Below are 13045 nucleotides of genomic sequence, written 5' to 3' on the forward strand. Positions count from 1 at the left end.
CCTAGGGAAAATTCCTTTCTGATACTTAATTTTTCTCCCAGCTGTGCGAACTCAATTCGTTCTTAGCTTAGCTAAATCACAGAGGGAAACACTTCTAAAAAGCCTGTCCACGTGGATCTCAACCAGAATGAAGTTGATTTCTCTCCATGTTTCAAAGGCTTTTCTCTGTTGACTCCAATGCCATAGAAATGCATTCGAATTCCACTTAGATGCTGACTGGTTACCAAAAAGCTCCAAAGTTTGAATACTCAGACTGAAAGAACGGTTTTCTTTTCCGAGACTAGTTTGTGTAACTCAGCAATGGAAGTATTTTCACTGCAAAGGAAGGACCATGGCCTGTAATCTGCTTTAGTCACCACTTCCCTGAGCAGAATGTTGGCTGCAGAGATAAGGCTGAGTAAATGATCTTGATGACTCAATGGAATTGCCTTGTACGTCATCCCACCTTCACAGCACCCATGTTAGAGGGTGATTGTGAGGCATAAATGAGGATTGAATCATAGGGCACCTAGCACCATGCCTGGCACCTGGTAGATGCTGAACAAAGGGCCCCAGTGCTGACTTATTTGTGTACTTAGGCTGGAAAGGAAGGAACCCCTTTGCTTCTGCCAGTTGTAATCACAGGCCCCTCGGTCCCACAGCTTCTACTTTTCATTTCTGGACCAGGCTTTGTGCTGATTCACTTATCCAGATGTTTCCTGCCTCTTTGTACAAGAAGTATATAGCTCTGTCCCTTTAGCTGTCATGGCCAGGAGGGAAAACCTGGGCACCCAAAAGAAGTCTCTCTTTGGAAGCAAGCTTCCTTAGCTTCACTTAGTTCCCTACATTCACTCTCTTAGATTCTTCATTTGGTTGATGTAGTCCTATTTGAAATTCTTACCTCAGAGCTCTTACCTACAAAATGTCCACACGTGAAAATGGTAGCACTTAAACAAAATGAAAGTGACACCTTCTAGTCTCCCTGTGCGGAATGAATACGATGAAGCTCTTGGCACAGCACCTGATTCAGGGTAAGCTTTCACTCATTGGTACCATCAACTGTTTTTTTTCCTCAAAGATAAAACACCTGGGGTTCAGGCCTTCAGACAGGGAAATGGCATACCTCTATTTAGCACTCATTTAGTGCTAGAAAGGGCCCTTAAAAAGTTGTGTATAAAGTGTTTACCTTTCTATTCTTAAAGGAAAAGAAATTTTTTACAGGAAACCAAAACAAAAATGCAGTTTCCTCACTTTAACCCTGTGCGGGAAGAGCCGCTTCGGAACTAGTGGGATCTAGAGTGGTCCCATCTCGCCATCTAGTGGACATGTGGGGAAAAGCCAAACTTAGAGCCAAATAATTGATCTAGCTATGATTTTGTTTTCCAAGTCCCTAATTCACCGAAAATGTGTTTTCTAATCAGAATAATTTAAAGTCCCTATTAGATTCACTAGTTAAGAGAGTTCATTCAGGGCTTCCCTGGTGGCGCGGTGGTTGGGAGTCCGCCTGCCGATTCAGGGGACATGGGTTCGTGCCCCGGTCCGGGAGGATCCCGCATGCCGCGGAGCGGCTGGGCCCGTGAGCCATGGCTGCTGAGCCTGCGCGTCCGGAGCTTGTGTTCGGCAACGGGAGAGGCCACAGCAGTGAGAGGCCCGCGTACCACAAAAAAAAAAAAGAGAGAGAGAGTTCATTCAATTTGTAAAGCAAAACGACAACTCTAGTATTTAAACTCTAAGCCGCAAAACTATATTTCCTAAATTATGTATTAATGAAGAAGTTCCGCCGGGAGAAGAGAGAATGCTCCCCAGGTGTTATCAGCTTGAGTTTTCATGGCCCATCATTCCCACTCATCTTGTACTTCTCTACCAACAGACCGTGTTGATTCTGGCATATGGACTGGGAGTGCCCCAGAGACCAGGGCTATGTCTTCCCAACACACTGCTGGACACTGGCTGGAACCAGAGTCATTCCATTCATTTTCCAAAAACGCAACTGTCTTTTGTAACCAGAGGGATTCTTGGCAAGGACCTGTGTTCTTGGTTTTGTGTGTGTGTGTGTGTGTGTGTTTCCTCTCCTTTTATTACTAAGGCTGTTCCTGACAAATATAACCTGCTTCCTCCCCTAGATGTTTATGAAAATTTCCTTTTTGCCTAGGATGAAAACAATGGCAGTCAGATTACCTCCAAAACTAAGTAATAGTAGCATATATGAAGTTGTTCTGAGACCCTCTAGTTACTGTTACAATTACTATTAACAACAAATATAGCAAGTGCTATTTTGAGTTCCCAGGCACTGTAAATTATATACATTTTTGCTAATCCTCATAACAATCCTACAAAACAGGCAGTATTATTCCCGTTTTAGAGGTAAGGACACTGATGCTCAGAGAGGTTAAGTGGCTTACCCAAGATCACACAGCCAGTGAGCGAGAGACAAAGTCAAAACTGCACTCAGGTCTGACTGACTCCAAAGCTCCTGCTCCTACCCCAGGCAATGGGCCTCTCATTCACTCAGGTGCCTGTGACCTGCCAGAACCAGAATCTGGGGTCCCCTCAGTGCTGCCACCTCCATAAACCTAAGACTTAGTACCTAAGACTTTTAGTACCACAGAGCCCATGGCCAGTGAATCCAGGAGGCAGGGCTTAAATATGGAAATGACAAAGATACAGCAAAAGACTGCCGTGAGCTGCACTTTCCTCCCCTGCACAACTGGGGGGCTTTGACTGAGGAACGTTCTCCAAGACTTGCGGGTTCTAAGAATTCTGGGTTTCTTCCAGGAGCCATGAGGGATACTGGGTGAACAGGGTGTTGTCTCTGCTGCCAAGAGCCCAGGGCCCATGGGGGAGACACATGAGGGCTCACCCAGGGCAGATGCAGTTTGCCTCAGAAGAAACTCTCCCTCGAAGGGTCCTGTGAGGAGACTGTGGGTGACCCCGCCGCCTCCCACAGCCCCTCTCCTCCTCTGTCTCCAGGATAGAATAGAACAGAATAAAAGAACAGAACAAACAAATAGACTAGAAAGAACAGAACAGAATAGATGAGGACATCACACACCGTAAGCGCAATATGGTTCCACAAACGTTGGTTTTAATTCTGTGAATGTATTTCTGTGTGTACACTGCGTTGGGATGTAAAATTTGCCCATCCCTGGGTCACACTCTAAGGAGTATGGAAAACCCTGCCCTAGACTAAACTGGAGGCCTGTGGGGCCCCAGGCGGCCCCCACCCTCACCTGTGGTACCAGGAGCCGAGGAGCCCATGTGCACCACTGGTCCCCAGCAGGGACGTGCTGTCTGGGTCTTGACTGTGCTCGGAGGATTGGTCCTCTTGCCAGCCCAGGCAAATCCGTACCTGGAGGCAGGGGATGGCCTGGATGACCCTGAAATAATGCAGTCAACGCGTGGCCAAGTGTGCAAGGGCCCCTCTGTGCCAGCCCTGTGCCCGACTGAGGCCCCCGCACACTCCCCAGCCCTCAGGGTCCACAGGAGAGAGGGGAAAGCAGCCCCGGCACCAGGTCATCATTTCACTTACCTCGAGGAATGGCTGGACCTCGTCCTCACATCTTTCAGTTCCCAGGTTGCCGCCCAGCCCCGCTACCATCCCGGGCTCCTCCCAGCGGGCGGCTCTGGGGCCCCTGGCACCGGGCATTGCCTGGGGCACTGAGGCCACGGCCCCTGCAGACGCAGCTCTTCTATCCACGCAGGGGCTGGTCAAGGACGCGACCGCTCCTGCTCTGTTCCTCCCTAAGAGCTTTCCAGCAAGACCGCCATCCCTCCGTCCTCACTGTCTGCTCCTGGTCCAAGGGGACCCATGCGGGATGGCCGCCCTAAAGAGGCGTCTCAGGGTTACTGCGGGTGCCCCGCAGTCACACCTGGAGGAGGGCGGTGGGAGGCTCCTCCAACAGCCATTTTCTCCTCCACCCTCCACCACTTACCCATTCCCCATATATTAGTAATCTTTCACTGTTTAACAAATTCCCCAAACCTTAGTAGCTTAAAACAACAAACATTTATTATCTCAGTTTCTTTCTTCCACCAGGGATTAAACCCAGGCCACGGCAGTGAAAGTGCCTAGCCTTAACCACTGGACCACCAGGGAACTCCCGTATTATCTCGGTTTCTGGGGTCAGCTCAGCTAGGCCGTTCTGGCTCAGGGTCTCTCCTGAGAGTCCAGTAAAGCTGTTGGGTGGGGCTGTGATCATCTGAAGCCTTGAGGACTGGAGGGTCACCTCTAAGACAGATCAGTTCATCATGGCTGTTGGCAGGAAGCCCCCAACAAGGATGCTTGAGGGTCCTCAAAACATGGCAGTTGGCTTCCCCAGAGGGAGTGATCTAAGAGAAAGGAAGAGAACCCAATGCCATTTATGACTTAACTCAATTTAAAAATGGACAAAGGATTTGAAGAGCCATTTCCTCAAAGGAGTTATATGAGTGGCCAATAAACATATGAAAAGATGTTCATCGCTAGTCATTAGGGAGATGCAAATCAAAACCATGAGATACCACTTCACACCCACTAGAATGGCTATAATCAAAAAGACAGACAGTAACAAGTGTTGACAAGGATGTGGAGAAACTGGAATCTTTGTTCATTGCTATAGGGAATGTAAAACAGTGCAGTCACTTTGGAAAATAGTTTGGCAGGTTTCTCAGAATGTTAAGCATAGTATTACTATGTGACCCAGCAATTTCATTCCTAGGTTTATACCCAAGAGAAATGAAAATATATGTTCGCCCAGAAACTTGTATAAAAATGTTTGTAGCAGGGCTTCCCTGGTGGCGCAGTGGTTGAGAGTCCGCCTGCCGATGCAGGGGATGCGGGTTCGTGCCCCGGTCCGGGAGGATCCCACATGCCGCGGAGCGGCTGGACCCGTGAGCCATGGACGCTGAGCCTGCGTGTCCAGAGCCTGTGCTCCGCAACGGGAGAGACCACAACACTGAAAGGCCCGCGTACCGCAAAAAAAAAAAAAAACAAAAAAAGTTTGTAGCAGCATCATTCATAATAGCCAAAGGTGGAAATAATCTAAATGCTGTTTCCATAAATTAGAATATTTTTCAGCCATTAAAAAGAATGAAACATAGATACTTGTTACAACAGATAGGGACCTTGAAAACATGCTAAGTCAAAGAAGCCAGAAAAAAGACCACATATTGTATTATTCCATTTATAAGAAATGCCAAGAATAGGCAAACCTATAGAGGCAGAAAATAGAGTAGCGGTTGTCTAGAGCTGGGGTGGAAATGGCAGTGACTGTAGATGGGCATAAGGTTTCTTTGGGGGGTGATGAAAGTGTTCTACAATTAGATTTTGGTGAAGTTTGCACAACTCTGTAAGTATACTTAAAATCATTGAATTCTACACTTAGGTGAATTTTATGGCATGTAAATGACATCACAATAAAGCTATTTTTAAAGGAATGAATGTATCGATACAACAACAGTGATGAATCCCAAATAACTGTTGAGTGAAGGAAGCCAGACAAAAAAAGAGTACATGCTGTATGGTTGTGTTTATATAAAGTTCTAGAAAATGCAAACTGCTCCATACTGACAGAAAGCAGGTCATTGGCTGTCTGTACAAGGCGGTGGAGGAATAGTATGGGTGAGAGGCAGAGATTACCAAGGGGCAGGAGAAACTTTGAGGGTGGGTAGTTTTATTATCTTGTTTGTGATGATGGTTTTGTATGCATATGTCAAAACTTATCAAATGGTACCCTTTAAATATATACAGTTTATTGTAGGCCAATTTTACCTCCATAAGGCTTTTCTAATAAATGATTTCATGATAAAGCTATGATTTGGCATTGAAACAAAAAGTTATCATGTATAGAAAAGCAAGGAAACAGAGCAGTGGGACATAAATTTTACGTTAGTGAAACAGATATTCATTAGAGGAAGAATGACCACAATCCCATATTTTCTTGTGAAGCAAGAACAAGTGCTGTAGGACACCTAAGTAAATTATGCTATAATATACTTTGTCACTGAGACTATGTGCTAAAGGGCCACCAGTGCAGTGCTAAGGAATGCAAGTGAAGGGTGGGCACATGGCCCAACCTCTGAAGACGGAGAAAAGAAATTTCAAAGCAACAAAATCTGGTTGTGATTGATTCGTGCAATACGAAATCTTATCATTAAGGCATTGTGCCATCTTTCCTTTGCTGGGAGTCACCTAAGATAAAGATTTGTCTTATTGTCAATACTGTCTTAGCCTCAATGACCTTGGGATAGAACAGGCCACAGACCCCCTAAGAGCTCAGTCTGAGAGAGGAGGTCTGGTAGGGAACTGGTGGGGGGGGGAGTGGCCACAGATTAGAGGTATAGGGCTGGCAGTTCAGACCAGACCTTTCTTTTTTAGGAAAATAAACCCTTGGGAGTCCTTGGCTCTGCCCCATCACCAAGATGTAAGAAGGAACTTCTTGTCATCTTTTGCCCCCATGTGGAACCTTTAAAAGTGCAGTCTTGTCTTCTGCATGAGTCTGTTAGGGCTGGAAGTCAACTTAGAGGTCATCTCTAACCCCTCGCTGCTGCGTTTTTGGGCAAAGGTCTCTGTCCTCGCACAGATCACACAGTGAGTTAGTAGTACGTATTTCTAGATTTTTCAGAGTGACTCTAGAATTGTGATTTGCATGATCTAAAATCCTCGAATCCTAGAAGCATGGAGTTACGTGGGTCCCATGTCATCACTGCAGCCATAGTGGACATAGCAGAAGCATCATCAGCTGGGGAGACCCACAGACAGGTGTCTAGCCCTGATGCTGGGAAAGTACTCAACATCTGTGAGCCTCAGTTTTCTCAGCCATAAAGCATCAATTTACTTCATAGAGTTGGTGCAAAGATTAAACAAGATAGTGTATGTCAGAGGCTGCAAACTCAAATGCCTTTGGGGGCCAATCAGGCCAGTGGAGTCTGGCAAACTGGAAAGCACAGCCCCTTTCTAAAGAAAACTTCCCCTACTCTGTTCTGACCAGTTGTTATGTAGGAATATGGCCCCAGTGTTGCCAATTTTAAAAAAAACATTGCACAGTCCAAAGAAAAGATAGTTTTTATCGTTCAAATTCTGATATGTGTAAAGTGTCAAGGAAGCGATCAATATGGTGGTGGTCATTGTTGGGTGGCAGCTTCTCAGGAACTCCCCAGCCCCAGCCCTGCCCTATACAGTGTTCCTGGCAGACGATGAAGTAGCAACATTCTTTGAGTGTTCATTTGTGTGCCCAGCTCTATGGAAGGTGCCCTAGATACAAAGACCAGCAGAAAAACAGCCCCATTACAACCCTCCCTTGGAGGCAGGGAGGTTGGTGACAATGTTACAGCCTAGTCTCCAGCCTTGGTTCCTACTGAAAATTTCAGCCATCTTCTAGGAAGATACATTCTCTAAAATCATCTAGAAATAACACTTCTGGCACCTAATTTCTAGTTCCCATCTGAACTGCTACATATTTTACCTACGTTTTTAAAATGGTTTGTTGGTTTGCACTTAACCACTAAGGACGTTTATTAGTTTTTTTTTCTATTGTGCTGAATCTCAGTCCACATTATTTTCGGATACTCATAAGAGTTTTACAAAATCATCTAGGCTTCCTACAGATCACTGCCTTTAAAAGTTCTGGCTTTCATCCCCCTTGTACCACCTACCATTATCACCAGTGATGGTCTCATTTTCACCAGATGCCCATGAACCTGAATGCTGCCGTTTCCATTTATACAGGGAATTATAGATAATTATTTGAGAGGCTTTCCCCAAATCCCCCGGGGCTCGTGTGACCAGGCAGTTGGGAGAGTCAACCCCATCCCACCGTGATGAGAGTGCACAGGGCTGGGTCAGAAAGACCAAGGTTTTGGAGAAAGCTCAACGTTTGTTGGGTTCACAAAAAACTTGCGTTCAGCAGCCCCTAGCTACGAATTGCCACTGTGAATGTAGCCAACTTGAATTTGTAAACTATGTAACATTTGTGAATCTGTATCATTTCTGAACTTGTCTTATGCCCTGTCATCTTCCTCTGATCACAGGCAAAGTTCCTTTTTTAAAAAAAATTTATTTATTTAAAATTTTTGGCTGCGTCAGGTCTTCGCTGTTCCGCATGGGCTTTCTCTAGTTGCAGAGAGCAGAAGTTACTCTTCGTTGTGGTGAACAGGCTTCTCTCATTGCAGTGGCTTCTCTTGTTGCGGAGCACAGGCTCTAGGCACGTGGGCTTCAGTAGTTGTGGCTCACAGGCTCTAGAGTGGGATCTTTCCGGGCCAGGGATCGAACCCATGACCCCTGCATTGGCAGGCAGACTCTTAACCACTGTGCCACCAGGGAAGTCCACAGGCAAAGTTCTTACAGGGTCTTGAGACTCCTTACCGTCACTTGGAATTCACTCCAGCCACCAAGACCTTTTTACTGTTCCTGAGTAAACTGAGCCTCCTGCCTTAGGGCCTTTGCTTTGGCTATTCCCTCTACCTGGAATATGCTTCCCCCAGATACTCTCTTCATTCAAGTTTCTACTTAACTGTCTCTTTATCAGAAAGGGCATCTGCTCACCCTCTTTAAAGTAGCATGCATATTCTTAACCCTGCTTTACTCCTTTTCAAGCATCTTTACTGCTTGACATTATATTATATACTTGTTTGGTTGTTGCGTGTCTCTACTAGAATGTTAGCTCATGAGAGCAGGGACTTTTGTTTTGTTTGTGGATGTGGAGCCCTGGTACCTAGAATCCTGCCTGGCACATATTAAGTACTCAATCAATATTTGTTGCACTGTTTCACAAAGACTCACTCAGTTACTTCCTTCACTAATGTCTACTTATGACTCAGCCAGAACAAAGTCTAACAAAGTCTAATGTATTGTTTTTCCCCCGGGTTTCTATAGTGACCTTTTCTGGGAATGCAACATTCTACTAGGATGCACTTTGATAATTAAAAATTCCAGAATTTCTACCTAGACTAATTTTATCACTGTTCTATAACTATTTATGGCTCTGTCCATATTTCTGGGAAATTACTCATTAGATGCTCCTATTACTATATTTTAATTATGAAAGAATAGAATTTTACCCACAAAAATTCTGTTTGTCTAAGGTCAGACTCATAGGTTTCTTTGTGCAGTCAGATTTTTCCCTCTGGTTTCTACTGTAAGTGTTAAACTAAGGTTTGCCCCTCCTCTCCCCACGCCCCTGCCCTGTCTTTGCCCAGGTCTGCACCCTCCATCCTTGTATTTTTCAAGTATAGGTTGTGACTTGTGACTCATGGCGGGTGATGAAATTAATTTAGTGGGCTGTGAACAGCAATTTTAAGAAAAAATATAACAAGATAGAAAATATTGAAAATGTTTTCATTTTGAAACTGCGGGACATAGTCCAAATAGTTTGAGAGCACTGCTTGGGCCTACATAGGTTGAAAAAAGTTTTAGTCTATTCTTCTCTTTAGTTGTCTTCAGAATATTCTAGAAGAAGGGTACATGTCAGGTTGTAGAAAATGGTCAGTTCTCTTTTAAAACATCCTCAGCAGCAGTACAAGTGGTGGGTACACCTGTTCCTTTAATGTATCTGCTTCATAAAGCAACTGTACCTGGAGCACTGAGACACATGCCTTATTTGCATGAACACTCCATCCAAACCCCTGCATTAAGAAACTTGACCAACCCTTGCATGGCTGCCGGCAGCCTAAGGCCATATCCTGGGGTGACCTGGCTCTCATTTTGAGTTTCTGTCAGGAAAAGCTCAAGGCTCTCACAAGAATTTACCATTCGTTCTAACCAACACCTAATAATAGGCCCCTGACCTCCCTTTCTTAGAGCATTAACTTTTTTTTTTTAATATTTATCTATTTATTTTGGCTGCACCGGATCTAGTTCCCCGACCAGGGATCGAACCCGGATCCCCTGCGTTGGAAGCGTGGAGTCTTACCCACTGGACCACCAGGGAAGTCCCAGAGCATTTACTAAAGAGGGCTTACAATTGTAAATCCTTCCTCTGTCCCTTTTAGATAAATATCTATGTATCTCCTACAACCCAGGCGTGTCTTTCTCAAGGCCCTGAAGCCATTCTTTTGAAGTGTAATTATCAGGAAGGACAGGGCCTCTGTCTCCCAGTTTTGTGGGAAGAGAGTATCTAACTCCATGGTTGCCAGCCAGCAGAGGCAGCTGCCTTAATCACATTTACAATGACCAACACTTTGTGCTTTCTCCCTTCCCTGACTCTACTTGAGCCCCCACTGGTTCCCAGTCCCCACCCCTCACCCTCCCTTTAAATCACCCGGTCACCTCTGCACAGATCATAGTAAGGCTCAGCCCGTTCCCCTACTGTCAGTGGTTACTGAATAAAATGTTTGCACCACTTTAACCAATGTCCAGCTTTGTTTACCTTTGACAGCATGTATGTACGCACACACATGCACGCACACACACCCCTCCTAAGGACAAACACTGCTTCTCAGAAATAGCTGAATCCTGTCATCTTCATTATCCACTGCATTATTTCTGGGCTTATTTCCCTATCTCACCTCTAAGTCATCAGTAAAGTCTCACTTAACTGTTCCAGCCTGGTCTGTGCTGTCCTTTGGGAAATTAGATAGAGTCATGTACAGGACTCTTCCTTTATAGGAGAAAGAGTAAGGATTATAAGATACAACTATTTGTCCCCACTGGGAGTTTCTCCCTCTACCACCAAACTTGGAGGAACTGGGTTAGTTTTAGTAAGGGAGCAGGAAAGTTTCCTTACAGAGAAACCTTCCTAATGAATTTGTAGCCAAGAAGTCCTATATCCTCTTTTGCTCTTTCTCCAAACTTGAGAAATCAAGAGGCCCTAGGGACACTATGGTGTTGGGGTAGCTAGAGGTCGAGACAAAGAGGGTAGTGGGGTTTCTATGTTTGGAGACCACAGGAGAGGCAGCAGGTAAGGAACCCAGGCAGATGATCAGGGATGGGGCATGCGTGGGTGTCAAGGTCATGGGTGGCATGCAGGAATCAATAACAAAGGAGACATCTGAGCATGCAAGAAGAAAAGGAAAATCCCCAGGTGTTAGAAACGAATGTGCAAGTAAAAACCAGAGTGACTGGTCATCAGGCAGGCTGATACTGGGCAGCTTGGGGGTGGGTGGGACCTGACCCAAATTAGCCCCCATCACCAAGGATCTTCATTGTGGCAGCATACAGGAAGAGAAAATGAGGCATAAGCCTGGAGGCATAAGACCGGAGGAGGCGATGGGGACTGAGATCCTATATAAAGGCAAAATCTCCAGGGAGAAGGAGGTCGGTCCAGGGGAAGCCACAAACCAGCAGAGAGCACCAACAGCAGTAAGAGGTGCCAAAGAAAGCTAGGCAGATGCCAGGCCCCGGCCAAGCTGTCCAGGCAGCAGATTACCACTTAGATCCAGCAGGGAAATTGGAGGGCTCAGCAGTGAAGTTAAGGTCAAAACCCCATTTTGACTCTCAGCTGGTGCACCGGCTCTCTGATCTACGGCCCAGGATTAACTCCAGAGCACTTCCAACCAGTGAGATGGGGCTGTGTTTCCCAAGATTGTCCGCCCAGAATCGCTAAGACTGAGAAGCAAAAACTTCTGTCTCTAGGGAGGCACAGGGGGAATGGTCTAAATCTATTCATGTGACCCCACATTTCTTTAAAGCCTCAGGTTTTCCTTTTCAATTGCATAGGACCTTTGCATTGAAATCCAAAACAAACTAAATGATGACACGTTTACCAGTGCTTGAGAGTCACAGCTCTCTGGCTCATATGTCCAGTTCCACGTGCTCTGGTTTGAGAAGCATGGGTCAGTTAGGGCTTCAGGGACAACACAGTGACATTGGTGGAGGCAGGGCTGCCAAGTCAGACCAGAAACCAGAAACCTAGAGGGGGGCCTCCTGCAGGAAGGTGTCAGGCCAGGCAGGATGAGGGTCACAGTTTGCAAACTGATTGGTAAATGCTGACTCGGAGTGGCGATGAGGCATTAGGGAGGGAAAAGCTGTCTACTTTTTTGCCGTTCTGTAAACCAAATCTGATTAATTTTAGCCTATGAGTTTATCTAAACCCCCTTGAATCAACCGAAATGTTTCAAATTTCCCCTCCTAAATTAATTTCTTTTCGGATACCACTTACTCATATCAACCAAAACAAGCAAAAAAAAAAAAAAAATTCAGCCAGTGATTGTACACAACATATACTTATCCACTCCATACATATTTTATTGAATAAATAAAAACTTTATTTGTATTTTTACCTATAAACAATATCTTTAGCTTGATCACTTAAAAAGAAAATACAACCTCATGTAACCAAAATGCTTAAAGGATTTGGTTAACTAAGTGTTGATATTTTTATCTATAAATATGAAAATCTGACCTGTCAGAACTGGTTTTGCAGTAGCCATGTTTGAGATATTTGTGGATTTCCATGAAGGATGACTCTTCAAATTAAAAGATCTCATACAACACCCAGATCAGATACTAAGGGAAAAAAGGATTTTGCAACCCCAAGTTAGGACTTTATATAAGAAATCCCAGTGGTGTTTACCCACTTTGAAAATTTTACTGAGTACTTTCTTTTTCAAAATCAAGTAGGATAAGTGAATAACAGCAGTACCTCAAGGGCTTTTATAAATAGCAAAGCTACACTTTCATAGCTATAAGCAAATATTTGCATTTCCCTGAGAGCACAATTTCTTTCAGTTCAAGAGCTCTGTGTGCCTGTGTGTCTGCGTGTTTCCTGAAGCCAGTGTATGCAGAATGTGATGAAAGCTAAGAAGAGAACATTTAATCTGTTGATGTTTGGGTGAGCTTAGCTCCCCATCCATTTCAGATCAGCCTTGGCAATTGGGGCCCCTTAACCTCCCCAACAGATTCCACCTCATCAGAGCCTCTGGGCCTCACTCTCTCTTGGTCCAGAACGATAAGAGACCCAGCCAAGCAGCTCAGAGGCCGCACAGCAAATGGGTCTGATGGCTGGTCCTGCTCTAACTTTGTCTCACTTCTGAGAAGTGGGCTTCCTCCTGGAACCCACTTGCCTGGAACCCCTGGTTCCTTATTCTGCCCTCACACTTCTTGAAAATGGAGTCGTGCTCACAAATTCCAGGGTCCCTGACATCATTTTCT

Source organism: Grampus griseus (assembly GCF_964374135.1).
Source record: "Grampus griseus genome assembly, chromosome: 5".
Classification (NCBI taxonomy): Eukaryota; Metazoa; Chordata; class Mammalia; order Artiodactyla; family Delphinidae; genus Grampus; species Grampus griseus.